The 17,257-nt window shown below is 30.4% G+C and overlaps 1 long non-coding RNA gene across 1 annotated transcript; it reads left to right on the top strand.

Moving 5' to 3' along the window:
• The first annotated feature begins 1,319 nt into the window (after window positions 1–1,319).
• LOC109115513 (uncharacterized) lies at window positions 1,320–7,020 on the top strand. Its single transcript, XR_016077234.1, has 3 exons — window positions 1,320–1,781; window positions 3,440–6,697; window positions 6,850–7,020. It is a non-coding gene; the product is annotated as an uncharacterized LOC109115513 (long non-coding RNA).
• Window positions 7,021–17,257: the final 10,237 nt, after the last annotated feature.

Here is a 17,257-nt window from a genome sequence, read left to right as displayed (position 1 = left end):
AAAACTCGGGGGAAGTGGTTGTTCACATAAGCGGTGTGAAGGTGGGCAAAGAAATCTTTAATTATAAAAAGTGTTAATAAATATTAGTAGATTTAAATTTGAAAAAGAAAATTGTTTTGTATATGCTAGGAACAATATGAAGGTTTTGAACCAATTATTTTCATTCAATGCTAGGCTATATTTGGAGATCTTTTTGGTTTTGACATTTGTGTAACCCATTGCAGTAGTTGTGTAATGTTTGTTCGTTGGACAAACTTTGGTTATATTGAGCCTTTAGTAACTGTGCAAGATTACTATTTAAGTTCAATGGTTATTACTTATATACATTGGTGACCAATTAATGGGTATCATAAATATGTTAATCTATGAGATGCTATTTATCAAAATTCATGGATAAATTTTAATTGGTCAAAACTCTTTTGATATCATATCTTTTCGGTATTATAGATTTTTTTTTCTTTTTTTTTTAAGAAAAAAGGTAAGGTAAATTTTATTAAGAAAAACAAAAGCATACAAAGAAGTATACAAATCAAAAGCGGCTACAAAATGAGCCAGGTGAAAGAAACTAACAACCCCTTAAACAGGCCCAAGCACAGACCAAACATACAAGCCTGGGCCCAAACAAAAAGCTAACACCAGCAACAATACCTCAATAAACAAGGAACACTTCACCCTAACAGCTCTAGAACTAAGTCCCAAGAACCCAAAATACTCTCTCGCCTCAAACAATTGAAGGACCTCCCTCTTCCCTCTTTGTTCCATCCCTAGTACAAAGAGACAAAGAACTTTGGCCAAGACTTTTCTACCTCTACCCCCTCTTCCCCTTCCATGAATACTATTTTTACTTCTAGGCTTTGTTGGAATTAATGTAAGACTCTTAGGTTCCATTTGGAAGGAGTACAAATATAAATATGTAGAGCGCAAAACCTTATATTTTGTATAGATTTGTACTGTACATATTTGTATTTATACTCCTTCCAAACTGAGCCTTAACAAAATTAAAGGCACTTGGTTTCTTCTAACTTAAAGAGATTGAAATAGGCCATTAACAAAACAATAGCATGTAATTTACTCCATGGTTCAAAATTAACAAAAGGCATCAACTTTCCTAATCTTTTCGTAGGTTCTTATTGTTAAGGATACAGCCATGTTACCTTCATGATAACTTGCTAACAATTATAATTGTTATTAGTTTATCTTCTTATGTTATTTTCTGTTTTCTGCTTGATCTATGTAACCACTTACATATTGAAATCTATTTCTTTTATTTATTGCCACCAAGACTCCCCTCATGCACATACAGTGAGGGAGTCATCTTTCTGTTCAATATTTAACTACAAGAAAAATGGCCTAAGTCGGCGGTCTTTCTGACTGCCGCTATACTAATATCTGACCGCCTCTATTGAATTTAAGAACAGGAACGGCGGTCTAAGAGAATAGACACGACGCTTTTAAAAATAAAGCAGATTTTAACCGGCCTAACAAAAGGACGCGGGGAAGCCAAAAATACTTCTCGCGCGCACTCTCCACTTCCTGTTCGACGAGACAAATGGTCTCCTTGCAGAGACCGGATAATAGTTTCTTTGACGAAGAAGAATATTGCAGAGGGAGAATTACTGAATCATTGATCAAGTAGAGATTGAGAAGGAAATCTAGGGTTACAAGTGTTATGCGACTCCAAATCCAACATCAACTTTGCTTGAGAAGGGTGAAGATTTCTTTCAATTTGGAGATATCCTAGTCAACATCGACCCTTATTCGTTCGAGTAGGAGAAGAGAAGGTAATGCCATATCCTTCTTGGTTTAACATTTATACTTTTAAAGCAGGAGGTCGAAGGGTATAAGGGAAGGGTTTTCGATGAAAAACCCTTCGGTCATCAAGTTAGTAACCTAATGAAAATCCCTTCGGAGCCCAGAGCATCATTCTTTCCGCCTTCTTCTCTTCGATCAGTATCTGTTTGTGTCCTTGGAAAACCCCATCGAGGAGAGTTTTTTAACCTATGCCCTCCCTCTTAATGTGCCCATCTATTCAGCTTAACAAACCCTCTGCTTCTATTCCGTTGCCCTAAATTTGTTCTAGTGGAGTTTCCAGTAGAAAAAACCTTCTCCACTGACGTGCTTCGTGTTCATATGGTTCTTCACTATTTTCTCTGATTTTAGAAGTGAATTGTCACTTCCCACGTAGGTTTTGTTCCTCCTCCTCCTGCACCCTCTAAGGGCAATGAGCCCAAGGCTGTGGAGAAAATTGATTACCTGAATCTTCCTTGCCCCATACTGTACAAAGAAATCAATCGAGAAGCTCTAAGTGAGTCTTTTTCTTAGTATTCTATTTTTTTATGGTTTCTCACTGCCCTTTTTTTTAATGGTTTTGTAGGTTCTAGTTCATTTCCCCCCTTTAAATAATCTATTTGATCTTTGAGTGCTTTCCTCTCTAGTGATTATGACATTATCTACATTTATTTATTTCAATCATATTTGTTTCAATTTAGTCTGATTTGAGATCAAATGGACGGTGAATAGGTGAAATGATGGAAAACATGAATCCATTACTCCATGATGAAATAATGGAATTAAGAATTCGTAGCTTATTGTCAATGGAGTTTTTGTTTATGTTGTTTTTTTCTCATACCTGCTCATATTTTGCGTATGAGACTTCTAACGGTGTTGAAATTTTAGTGTTGTTTCTTGTAAACTTAATTTTCGACAATGTTATGAGCACTTTTGATATAATTATGATGCTTTGTAAATTAGTTGTAGATTGCAGATCCCCATTTAAAGGTACAAAAGCAAATATCACTTGCATCGGAAATTAATGCCATCTCCTAAACATATTCCGTCATTCATTTTTTTTGTTAGAACTGTTTAGAATATCACATGAGAAAACTTAATTTGTGAAACTTAACTTAAGCTTTTTGTGTTTTGCTTGATTTAATCTACTTAATGTGTGCTAACATATGCATATGCAAATACTTTTTTTTTGTGAACATATAGTCATATACACATGCTAATGTACGTAAACATAGACGCATAAACAAAAGTTTATGCCATGTGTAGGCATAGACAATTTAGATGATAATTTCTGATGAGACCTATAAATTGCAAACAACAATCAAATCATGAAAAAGTTCCTATTAGTTTCCCTTGTTTTGGGTGTTAGTGGGGAACAAAAGTATTTAGCATGAACTAAAGAGTTTATTTAGGAGAATTTGTTTACAAAAATGATGAATTGGGTTTCTTCTTTAGGTGGAAAATCATATTTTGGCCACATTGGGGAGAGCACATTGCCATTCCAATATGTTTAGCAGAGAGACTGAGAGAGGACCTTTGCATTGCTTAGGAACAGATTTTTTGACTAATTCATAGCAAATTTTTGTTCAACTCTATATTTCTTTTTTTTAGTCATTTAGTAAAATGTTTATGAATCTACAAGTGTTTGTAGGTGATGATTCTGATACTGAATCCCCTAGAGACAATCACACTTCGGGAACAAGTTTGAAGCAACATGGAGATTCTCAGAAGTCAATTAAAGATTCCAATACTGAACATAATGAGCAACAAGGAACATTGACAAATGGAAGTGAGAACCCAATGAATGAGATGGATGGTAGTAGCAATTTACCTGCCAATGAATCTCACCAACCAATGGGAGAGATTGTGTCTTCAATGGATCCGGGACTAGTTGTCCAACACCTGGACCTGAATTATGTGCAGAAAAGCATGCAAATAAACTAAATGGCTCCAACTTCAATGTCAAGCGCTCGACTTTCTGGGGAAGGAACACTGTAAGATGTTCAACCCTGTTAACAGAGCAGGGGTAGTGCTAAAACCCAGAAGTTTAGGGGGTCTTTGTTGCAAAACAAAGTTTGGATGGCTAAGTGGCACCACCCCCTAAACCCTAAGTACATGGTGGCAGTTTGTAATTTACCCTTTCTTTCTTTTGATGGATAATACATGATGAGCACTTGGCCATCTGAATGCTGTCAGTATCTTGTCACACCATTAACACTGATCTCTGCAAACCCTAATTGGCAATTGGCCTCTCTTTGTGGTTGCATTGTTGTTCTAACATTCTTACAAACCAGGAAGAACACATCCATGGAGTCGATTGACTCTTCTGGTGAAGAAGAGTATGTTATCTCACCTTTAACAACTTAACATATTTCTATTTACAGCTAAGAAAATTCTTACCTCTGCAATAATTCTTACCTTGGCTTGAAAATGAATGGCAGCTTCTTGCTTATTTGGCTAGAAAGAGGTAACCATTTCACAAAGTTTTGGAAGGTCCTTATCATGCATATGACAGTGCATTGAAACTTGAAGTTTTTTGTTTACTGTTTTGTATTCTCTCATGCTCATGGAGTTGTATCACATAGTCATTCATTGAAGTGTTTCTGACTAGACTCTTGGCTCTTAATATCAGATGTGACAGTACCGAGAAAATGGTTACACCCTGTAGGAGTTATATGATGTACCATGAAAAAAAATGGTATTTTAAAAATTTAAAATCAATTCATATCTTTACATTTTCTATGAAACGTTTTTGTTTCAATGGGTTCTTTTATGAACCATTACGCTTTCATTAAAACATTTTCTCTTTCTCTTGTTTTATTTCATATTTGAGCAAGCTTACACAGAAAGCTACAAATTAGGTTTAAGGATGCACCTATTTTATCCATTTCTCTATTACCTTCAATGATCCTTTTACATTTTGGAAATTTACTTTGTCTACAATTATAGGTACCAGGCCAATCATGATAGGATCCATTCCACACACATACAGGGGGTATGTGTGTGTGTTTGTCATGCATATCATTCTGACTGACGTGGCATATATTGATATATATCATGGTCAGATCCATTATTTGATTCCTGTACATATATAATTGGGAATGAAACCTTTGAGCCAAACAAGAAAATAGCACCTACATCACATCCCACATACGTTTTATTTTTATAATATATGAAATGAATTTCTGAATTTTTCTGAGAAATTCAGAGAAATTCATGTATCCATTGCATCTACACCTACACCACATCCCACAAGAGAATAGCTCCTTTCAATACCATGTATCCACTGCTTAATCATTCTGAATTTCTCTGAGAATTAGAAGAAAAAAACTAATTATGTATATGTGGGGACTAATGCTATATGACAACAGCCTCGGCCATCACTCAAGTGTGTAGTGGGATTAGTGTCTCTTCATACAATAGGTGAACTGATTAGTTGCAGCAGTAAAGCGACTTCAAATGCTCTGACACCATGTTCTCTAGAGATTGGTCAATTACCCATCCGGGCCATCTCTGCTTCCAAAAGGATTATGGTGAAATAATATGTTAATGTTAACATCTGAGCAAGGTACCTTGGATGTTAAGATTTTTGGTAAGGGAAACAAAGATGGGAGTAAATAGGGGCAATATGAATGTGGTAATCCAGGGCTAGATGGGACAATGTGATAACCAATTTGAATCTTCCAATTTTCTTTTACAGTCTCATTCTAGTGTACTGCATTCTTCTCCAATTCCTTTAAATTTTATACATATCTGAATTCCATAATCCAAAACCACAACACATTTTTTTTTGTAGTTTGCTAAATTCCATAATCTTATGATGATGACTTAGAAGAAGGGTTATTAGGTGAAACTCCCCTTCACTTTTTTGAAATTCTCTTGGTACAAGGACTATCTCACTGGAGGTGTCCAAAAGTCAGGGTAAACCCAAGAGAAAGATAGAAAAGTGAAGAGTGATTTCAAATAATAACCCAAATAAGTAATACAATCTCTTTAATTAATCGAGTTAGTTAATTGTTCAGGGTAGCAGACTCCTAAGTTTGCATATTCTATATATTTTTTATGAGCATTAACTAATCATACACATAACCTTATTCTTTGTAGAGGTCAGATAGAGCTATTTGCTTATAGGTATTTACAATGTTTGAGCATAAAGCTTAGTGCATGATACAACCCAGAGGGAAAATATCTCTATTTTGTTTGAGCATAAAACTTAACTTTATCATTCTCCAGGCTTTGTAGCAGAGGTTGTGGAACTAGGAAATTCAAATTATTCATTTGAAACATGAATCTCCAATCGATCTTTAATCCTGAAAAATACTTTGATGATAATTATATTTAAGGAACTATCATACAATCTGTCTTCATGCAGGAACTGTACTCAAAATTGAAGATTCTGAGAGAGATAAGGCATAATCAATTTGTTTGGTTGGGCTTGATTAAAGTATCCATCTATTGCCTTTTAAGTTTCTGCAATATTGTATTTCATTTAGGTTCCAATGGATTGTGGGAGTAGATTTGAAATTAGGCTACACCTCTTTTCTTGGAAAGAATTTGAATTATGGTAAAATACAGAATTTGCAAAGTTTTTCTTCCATATGCTTCCAAATTCCACATAGCTGAAAAAGCGGAATTTGAAATCCACCTTCATCTAATAATCATTACCCTGCTCTCTAAAGTGCATATAATAAATCAAAGATGTATTGACATGACAAATAAGCATGTGTATATATGGCTTAGTTTGGAGTGCAAAGCCTTATATTTTACATGTGGTTTGAAGATTTCCCAATGCATGGCTGAAAAAGGCAGTGAGAATGGTGTGAGCACAGTTTTGTGAGGACTGAATCCGCTCACCTTTGATGTTGTTTGCCCTTCTTACATTACATGTGGTTTGAAGATTTGTAAGTAGGTAAAGAACTCGCATCAACTGAATTTTGAACTACTATTGATATTCCAATTAATTGCTTAGAATTTAGCCCATGTAAATTTTAGTTACTAGTCCTATCTTTGTAGTTAAAATATTTGAACATAATTCTAATATTTATATGTTTTAATTTGCAGGTTCAACCAATATGTTAAGTGAATTTGCATTGGAAGATGTACTGCATTATTAGAGAATTTGATTATTTTTTTAAGTTCTTGTACTATTTATATGTCAATTGGATATTGTATTTGAACAATGTCTTTTAGATATTTTAATATATAATCTTTGAATTAATAGATCTCATTTTAAATTGATTTTTATCAAATGGTTTTGTAGTATTAAACAGGTATGAAAATGCTAAATCAATAAACAACTCAAGTACCACAAAAATCCTGCAATTAAGCGGGTATATGATTTTTTTTTGAAAAAAATAGGTTTATGCTGACGACCATGTCCGTCGGCTTAGCTATCAACATGGTATAAATAAAAATGAAAAAAAATGTAACCGATGGTCATGCAACTGCCGGTTTAGCCGCAAACACACCTAAGCCAGTGGTTCGGACCGCCACCTAAGAACGCGAGGGAGTTTGATAGAAAGCTAAGGTGGCGGTCTTTTAGCTCCTAAGCCGGCGGTCATAACCGCTGCCTTATTAAAGCTAACCTGGTGGCTCCAATAAACCGCCACTTTAGAGCACTGCTTTCGCCCAGTCATCAAAGGCGGTGGTCATTTTAGCCTAAGCCAGCGGTCCTGATTTAAGGCGGCAGCTTCTTAGGTGGCGGACACATGATCGCCGCCTTAAACCTAAGCCGGCAGTCTTAAGGCCTAAGCAACAGTCATAGGCCCGCCGGCTTTGACCTTTTTTCTTGTAATATTGTGATCTGATATTACAGAATAAGCTTTGATTCAAATGCTCTAAATGCTAATATGGCTGCATGAGGACAGAATTAAGAATCACAAGCCAGACAACCCACCAATGAAGTTTAATAATACCAATCAAAAGTCAATCTCAGGCAATTGGGGCATGCCAAATCTGTAAGATGAAAAATCATACTGCAATGAATTGTTATTATCACTATGAAAGAAAGAACAATAAAAAATAAGGCATCCTATTCAGCATCTTTGTCATCCTCAAACAATGATTCTCTGTGGTACCCAGACTCTAGTGCCACTAACCACATCACTGCTGATTTGAACAACCTAAAGCTTTACTCAGAATACTCCGGTACTAACCAAATTCATATCGGCAATGGGACAGGTTTCTTTATACTTCACACTGGCTCTTCTTTCATATAATCATCTACTGGTCCTCTTGTTATGAATGATATATATCTTGCGTGTTCCCTCTATTACTAAGATGTTGCTTACAGTGGGTCCTTTTGGCTCCAATAATGACTTGTTCTTTGAATTTTATGCTGATCACTTTGTGGTGTGACAATGTTAATGCCACATATCTCAGTGCTAATCCCGTATTGCACATTGAAATAGACATACATTTTGTTCGGGACTTTTAGTCTCTAAACATCTTTTGAATGTGCATTTCATCTTCTCTAAGGACTAGCACAAAGCCTCTATCCTCTGCACAATTCGCAAATTGAACGTAGTTTCCCCCATGCTCACCTTGAGGGGGGGATGTTAAGGATAATAACAACATTACCTTCATGGTAACTTACTAACAACTCTAATTGCTATCAGCTTATCTTCTTTATCTTATTTTCTATTTTCTGGTTGATCTATGTAACACCACTTTAAGTATTGTACTTGAACTCAAACTATTTCTATTATCTATTGTCACCATTCACCAAGACTCCCCTCGTGTACATACAATGAGAGAGTCATCTTTCTGTTCAATTAATATTATATTTGCGCTCTGTTACTTACCATCTTTGAGCAATATTAGTTAGAAGGAAAGGGGAAAAATTCCGACAAGAAAATGTCGTGTTTAAAATGGTTGGTCTTTTTCTAATCCTTGTTTTATTCACTTGCTTCATTAATTTACTTTATAGAAAGTTTAGCTTTTAATAATATGAAAAATTGGATGCTGACAAGATGAAACTAACTCATCAAATATTCTTAATAATAGCTGTACTATATTTAATAGCGAACGTCGAATAACCATTCAACTTAAAATCTTAACCTGTTCATTAAATGAGGCCCTTGAATATGTTGATATTCTCTAACACGTCCTTTTAGACGAAAGGCCATTAGGCTTGAAATGTGAACAGGCAAAGGTCCACCCATACACCTTGTGCTGAAACTTATTTTATTATAATAGGAGTAACGAGGATCAAACACTAGACTACTTGATTAAGATGGCTCTGATACCATCTCAAAGAACCATTCAACCTAAAAGCGTAAGTTGTAAAATGAGGTCCTTGGATAGGTTGATATTCTCTAAGAGTGAACAATAATAAAGTTCTCCGTGAGCTTGATATTACATGTTTAAAGTTGCAAAATATATATTGATACATCAAGGAATACTTATGAAATATGAAAATTCTAGAAAAAAAACATGATGCTTGTAAGATAGATACATATTTTATCTGCATAAAAGGGCCAACATGTATTGGATGCATGGATTTTACTTGGCAGTATTGGGTGGCACAGTCATATTTCAAAATGTGGAGTGCCCCTTTTGCTTGTAAAAAAGAAAGAGTAATCCCATCCAAGTAGAACTTAGATTCATTTGCTTTTCACTTTCTTTAATTTTTTGAACCTTGGTCTTGCTGTTTTTTAATGACAGGTTGGTCTTGAGCCAAGATTATGTCAAATTTTGGGATTTATGAAACTTTGCTTCATTATGACTTCACAAAATTTACAAGCTTGGATGTTCTTTTATCTATTATACTCTTGGTTGGTGGAAAATAGCTTTTCTAAGTCGGTGCATGAATATATATATCATTGTACTAGAGAAAGCCTACTTTTCTGGTCACACTTCACACCATTACTCGATCGATAGTCACAAGATTTCCACGTTCCTTTTATTGTTGGGTGAGGCGTCTGGTGAAGGATTTCTATCAAGGACAGGCCACCTATTGTTTTGGCTTGATGATGGCATTAATTTCCTACTGCTTTCCAACTGGGTTTGTACATATTTTGGTTTTCTTGTTTCTTCCCCACCATTAAGATTATTGTTGTAAATAGGGGAAGAATCGAAGGATCAGATGAAAACAAAACTTCAGGAATTAATGAAAATGCTGGATCTTGTCTGTCATTAAACAATAAATCAGGGCTGGATCTTCCATTGATAGATCAAAAGAAGCAAATTAAGGGTTATTGTAAATGAGTAATTTTTTTGGTATACGTATTTAATTCTCTGGTAGTGCTGGTTGCTCTGGACAAAGTAGGGAACTGACCCCACGGTGGGTTTGGTTCACCAGAGTATGCAAATATATTATGATTTCATAGTTGATCTGGTTTGACGTAAGTTTGAACCTGCTAGCCAGTTCACATTAGAAAGTGTGTTTGTAACTTGCAAAATAGCAGCAGAAGAGTCCAATTCAAGTGGGACATGAATTGACTCTTGCTCATAGAAGAAATAGAATGTTTCATAGTACCTTTTTGGTAAAACTTTCCATTAGGCTCAGTTTGGAAAGAGTATAAATACATACAAAATAATAAGGTTTTGCACTTTACATATTTGCATTTATACTCCTTCCCAAACTCAGCATTAATTTTTCAAACTAGGATCTGGTACACTAATGTCCAAAACAACCATCCATGAAGATGGAACCAAATACACACCTCCCCCCATCGATCATCTTAAATAGAGCCAACCCGTCCTGCCTTTCGTTTGAGGATTAGTTTGGGCATGTAGACAGATCAATCCGATTTGTGAGTGAGTCACGTCGTGCTATATGTCCTCTAAGTGGCGTTTGGTTTGTCAATAGGTCCATGGTTGGTAGGAAAGTAACTTACCGGTCATGACAAATTACTTTTTTATTTAACTGGATTTGCATTTAAAAGGCACAAATAGCTCTAAGAAATTTTTTTATGACAAAATTTATCCCTTCATACTTAAGTTTATTGATAAAAAATGAATTAAGTATACTGCAGTCCAATGCAGAATTTTGAATTACAGTCCCCCATATTTTACTAGTAGCCCCCTTATAAACCACATCCTGCATGTGATTTGGCATCAATCCATGGTCAGGATTCATCCCCTGTATGGTGGGGCTAAAGAATTCTGAGCTGGACTGATCAGTCATTCTCCCAAAAAAACAACTATACTCTCTCTCTCTCTTGCTCCCACACATTCCCAATAACCTAAATAATATCCTCTCCTAAACTACCTCTCCCACTATCCTTCACTTTCTCTTAAATTATCTCTAATTTAATAAAGATTTCTCTCCTAAATTATCTCTAATCCTATTTATCCTCTCCTCTACTTTTTATCTAGAGATGTAAAACGGGTTGTGTTGGGCTGGCACGACATGGCCCGCATGCAACCCGTGCAAAGTGCGGGGTGGGTCGTGCCTCCCTCCCTTGGGATATTTTGGGAGGTTGACCCGGCATGGCCCGTGGCCCAAGCCCGCATGGGCTTGTGTTGGGCCAAGCTGAAACGGTTCATGGGCCGAGCCTTAGGCCAAGCTGGGCCTTGGACTGAGACAAAGCTATTTATATAAAAAATAAAAAAAATTAAAATTTTAATTTTATATGAATTTTGATGTATACGATTTTTATATATACAATAATTAAATAAAATTGAAAAAATTTGTTTATTTCATTAAAATATTATATACTATATATTATTATATAATTATAATTTATATAATATTATATATATATAAATATATGAAATATGTAAATATTATATATATTTATATTTAAATATATGGGTTGTGTTTGGTTGGGTTGGGTTGAGCCAGCTTGTGGGCCACAGATGGCACGGCACGACAATGCGGGTTGTGTCGACCCGTTCCGCCGACCTGAAACCCCAAACCCGGCACGACCCGTGGAACATCGGGCCAGGCCAGCTCAAAATCGTGTTGGGCAATGCCGGACTGCTCAAAATCGTACGGGCAACACAACTCATGAAATTATACAATAACTTTAAAATATTTATTAAAAACACAAAAAAATAGTTATAATATTGTTTTCTGGATTATTAAACTGAAATGTTATTGAAATAATTAAATATTTAACATTAAATAAAATAAAATATTGTTTATATATTTCAATAACTAAATATCTAAACTAACAAAATATTAAAAATAGCCAAAAAATTATATAAAAAAATATTTAATATTATGTAATAACTTTAAAATAAATAAGTAAAATAACAAAAATTTTTAAATATTTTATATATTATTTAAATAAGTAGATATTTTAACTAATGAAATATTTAATATAACTAGATTTTAAATAGTTAAAATAATGAAATTATGTAATAAATTTTAAAAATTTCTTAAAAGTAGAAAAATTAATAATAATTTAATATTCTTACAAAATTAATAGCAAAATTATGTAATAATAGTATAAATTATAATTTTCTGGATTATTAAATTCAATAAATAGTTAATATTTAAAATTTTAAACAGTGATATATTTAAACAACTAAATAATATTGTAAATAACTAATTTCATATACATCAATTAATAATTTTAGAAAATAACTTTCAAAAAAATTAAAGTTTATTAGTAATAATTTTAAAATCTTAATCTATATTTATTTATACTAAAATCAATATTTGTTGTATTTCAAGTAATTATTTATTGTTTTTTGTGATAAATATATTTTCAATAACTATGTATGAATATATTTTTTGTTTTGTTATTTAACAGAAAATTTTCAATAATTATTAGAGATTAAACTATTGTTATTTAACTTTTTAACTTTAATTTATTGCACTTACTATATTTATTTTATTTTTGTTATAATTTATTTATTAATATTTATTAGAGATTAAACTATTATTTAAGATTACACTATTAATTGACTAATTTAATATATTTTTTAGTATTTATTGTATTTTGATTACCAATATATTTTCAATAATTGAGTATTTTTTCTATAAATTTTCAATAATTATTGGAGATTAAATTATTTTTATTTATTAGAGATGAGACTATGAATTTAGCTAAAATTAGGAGTGTTCATGGGTTGGTTCAGTTCAGTTGTAAGTTGTTTGGCCAACCAAATCAACCTAGTTAGGTTGGGAAGTTGGTAACCCGAATCTAGGGATGCAAACATATCAGATCAAATTTGAATCAAGGTATATCTGAATTTGATTTGATACTGTTAATTGTAGATCCCGGATAGGATACACATGGATTTGAATTCGAATCCGATGACGAAGTCGGATTTTTAGATCTGATCTGATCTGATTTGACTTTTAAAAAATAATAAATTATTAAAATGAATACAAATTTTAACAATTTAAAAAAAGAAAAAGAAAAACTACAAGTATCTTTTCAACTATTTTCATCATATATATACATTTTTTTATTAAAAAGTAAATAATATAACAAATTTATGAAAATGCAATATATAATATATTTATAAATGAATAAATAAGTAACATATCTATGTGTGTTATATAAATAAATAAATAACATATATATCATATCGAATCTTATCGAATTATATAGGGGTCGGGTGATCTAAATTTGATTCGATTTCTGATCGGATTCAATTATCTGATCCAATCCAAAGATTCAAAATGGGGCTATCTGAATCCAAGAATATAGGATCGGACTTCATATCCGATCATGATCTGATCCATTCGCACCCCTACCCAAAACCAACTTACCATTAGTGAAACCTGCCCAACTCGAGTTGTATCAGTTAAAATCGATTTTCGGTTTGGTTAGTCGGTTCATGATATAAAATATTTTAGAATCAGAAATATGAGAATTTTCCCACTTTCCCGTATTAAAGATTTATATTAAAAATATAAAATATAAATATATATATTTATGGTCGGGTTGTTCAATTTTGGTCAATTTACAAATAGCCAAAGTGAAACTGATCTAACTTTGTCAAGTTGGGAAATTATCGAACCAAAGCCAGACAAAAATAGTAGAAAATTGACCAACTCGAGTCGGGTTGGTTGGTTTCATCAATATGATGAACAACGCTAGTTGAAATTAATTATTATTAATTTTGTGTTGTAAAAACATTATTAATATTAGTATATAAGGGAATGATGTGGGAAAGAAATGGTATCGAAATAACACCTTTTGGCTACCAGGTTTATGATACCAATTGATTGGGGAAAAAATTTTCAGATATCATATCTTTTCTATATCATTGTTGAACTCAAAATATAAATAATTATTAATTATTTAAAAATTAAAAAATATAAAGCAATTGTATACTCTTATGTGTTTCTACTATTTAGCTTTCGCTTAACAAATCCTGTGCATTAGATGGGTCCCACGAGTATCTATCTAAAGAAAGTTTGAATTAAAAAATTTAAGATCTATTTAAATATTCTAATGAAATTATTTAATAACCATAAAATATCTTTTAAAAACACAAAAATAATTCTAATAGATTTAATAATATTCATATTATTAATAATTTTATATTTTTACAAAATTCATCAAGAAATTATATACTAACAATATAAATTATTACTTTTATGAATTATTCAACTTAAATGTTATTCAAAAAATAAAAATATAACATTAAGAAAATAAAATATTATTTAAATATTTCAATAACTAAATATATTAAATAACAAAATATTAAAAATTGCTAAATAATTATATAACAAAATTTTTAATATTATGAAATAGCTTTAAAATAGATAAAATTCAAATAACAAAAAACTTTAAATATTTTACACATTGTTTATATATTTAAATAACGAAATATTTACCAAAACTAGATTTTAGATAGTTAAAACAATGAAATTATGTATTGAAACTTAAAAAAAAAAATTCTTAAAGATAGAAAATAATTATAACATAATATTGAAATTAATAATGATTTAATATTTTACAAAATTAACAATAGTATAAATTCTAATTGTATAGATTATTAAATTTTAAATTTTTAATAATGGTATTATTTGAATAACTAATTTCACTAATATTTACCAATAATAATTTTAAACTCGTAATCTATATTTATTATAAAATTATCTATACTAAAATTAATATTATTTGTATTTCAGTAATTATTTATTTTTTTTGTGATAAATATATTTTCAATAATTTTGTATAAATTTATTTTTTTATTATTTAATAGAAAATTTTCAATAATTATTGGAGATTAAACTACTATTATTGAACTTTTTAAATTTAATTTATTGTAATTATTGTATTTTTGTTGTAATTTATTGATTAATATTTATTAGAGATTAAACTGTTATTTGAGATTATACTATTTATTGACTAATTTAATTAATTTTTTAGTATTTATTGTATTTTTATAATTATTATATTTATTATATTTTTATTAGTTATTTATTGTACTTTTATTATCAATATATTTCCAATAATTGTCTATTTTTGCTATAAACTTTCAATAATCATTGGGGATTAAACTATTGTTATTATTAGAAATCAGACTATTAATTTAACTAAAATTAGGAGTGTTCATGATTTGGTTCAGTTCGGTTGTAGGCTATTTGGTCAACCAAATCGACCTAATCAGGTTGGGGAGTTGATCACTCGAAACCAATTGACCATTTGTGATAGCTGACCCACTCGAGTTGTATTATTTTGAGTCAATTTTGGTTTGGTCGATCAATTCAAAAGATTTAAACTTAAAAAAAAAATTAATATTAAATTTAAAAAATTATAGTGGAATTATTAAAAATTAAATTTATGATAAAAAATATTTTAGACTAAGAAACATGGGAATTTTCCCACTTCCCGTATTAAAAAATTATATTTAAAATATTAAAATACTAATATATATCAATAGTCTAGTCGTTTCATTTTGGTCAGTTTACAAATGGCCAAAGTAAAACTAATCCAACATGTTTGGGTTGGGAAATTATTGAACTAAAACTGACCGAAAATACTAGAAAACCGATAGTTTGATGAACATTATTGTTATTTTTGCATTGTAAAAATAAATTATTAGAATAGTATATAAAATATAAATAATTACTAATTAATTAAAAAATTAAAAATATAAAACAATTATATACACTTATGTGTTTCTATTGTTAATCCCGTGCATTATACGGTCCCTTTTGATATCTATCTATCTATCTATCTATCTATATATATATTGGTCCTGCCATGTCAGCAGCCCTCTCCTAGCTTCAAACCCCCCTTCTATATATATATATATATATATATTGGTCCTGCCATGTCAGCAGCCCTCTCCTTGCTTCAAACCCCCCTTCCTAATTTTCTGTTTTTTTTTTATTTTTTTATTTTCTAATTCCACATAATTACCCATTAAACCAATAAGGAAATTACACATGCTTCACTATTTCTAAGAACCATAAAGAAAGAGGGATTTGCTTTTCTAACGTAGCCAGGTGGCACCACATTCCCCCCACTTCCTCCTAAATTGTCTCTAATTCCTATTTATCTCCTAAATTATCACTAACTCCCATTTATCTCATAAATTATCTCTAATTTACTAGAGAGATTCTCTCCTAAACTATCTCTAATTCCTATTTATCCTCTCCCCCACTTTTTATCTATATCTATCTAAAGAAAGTATCAATTAAAAAAAAGCAGAACTATTTAAATGTTATAATGAAATTATATACTAAATTTAAAATATTTATTCAAAAAACAAAAAATTAATAGATTTAATAATATTGATATTATTAATAAATCAATATATTTACAAAATTCATCATGAAATTATTAAGTAACAATATAAATTATAATTTTATGAATAATTCAATTTAAATGTTATCCAAATAATAAAAATTTAATATTCAAAATTAAAACATTATTTAAATATTTCAATAACTAAAAATCTTAAAAAAAACATTAAAAGTGGCTAAATAATATAACAAAATATTTAATATTAGGTAATAACATTAAAATAAATAATATTCAAATAATGAACATTTTTAAATATTTTACATATTATTTAAATATTTAATTAAAAAAATATTTAACATGACAAAATTTTAAATAGTTAAAATAACGAAATTATGTAATAAATTAAAAAATTCTTAAAAGTACAAAAATAATTATAATAAAATTCATAATATTCATATTAATAATAATTTCATATTTTATAAAATTAATAACGAATTATGCAATAATAGTACATTTATAATTTTATGGATTATTAAATTCAATAAGTAATTAATATTTTAAGAATTTAAATAACAATATTATTTCAATAACTAAATAATATTATAAATAACTAATTTCATGTATATCAATTAATAATTATAGAAAATAACTATCAACAAAATTATATTTATTAGTAATAATTTTACAATAATAGTGTATATTGATTATATATTTACACATACTATAATTAATATTTATTTTATATTTATATATACTATAACTAATATTTGTTTTATTTTCAGTATTTATTTATTGTTTTTATAAATATGCTTTCAATAATTATTTTTATTTATTGGAGATTAAAAAAATATTATTTAACT

Source organism: Nelumbo nucifera, chromosome 6 (assembly GCF_055504915.1).
Source record: "Nelumbo nucifera cultivar China Antique chromosome 6, China Antique-T2T, whole genome shotgun sequence".
NCBI lineage: Eukaryota > Viridiplantae > Streptophyta > Magnoliopsida > Proteales > Nelumbonaceae > Nelumbo > Nelumbo nucifera.
The sequence above is the reverse complement of the archived record's forward strand: the minus strand, read 5'-3'. Positions and strand labels throughout refer to the sequence as shown.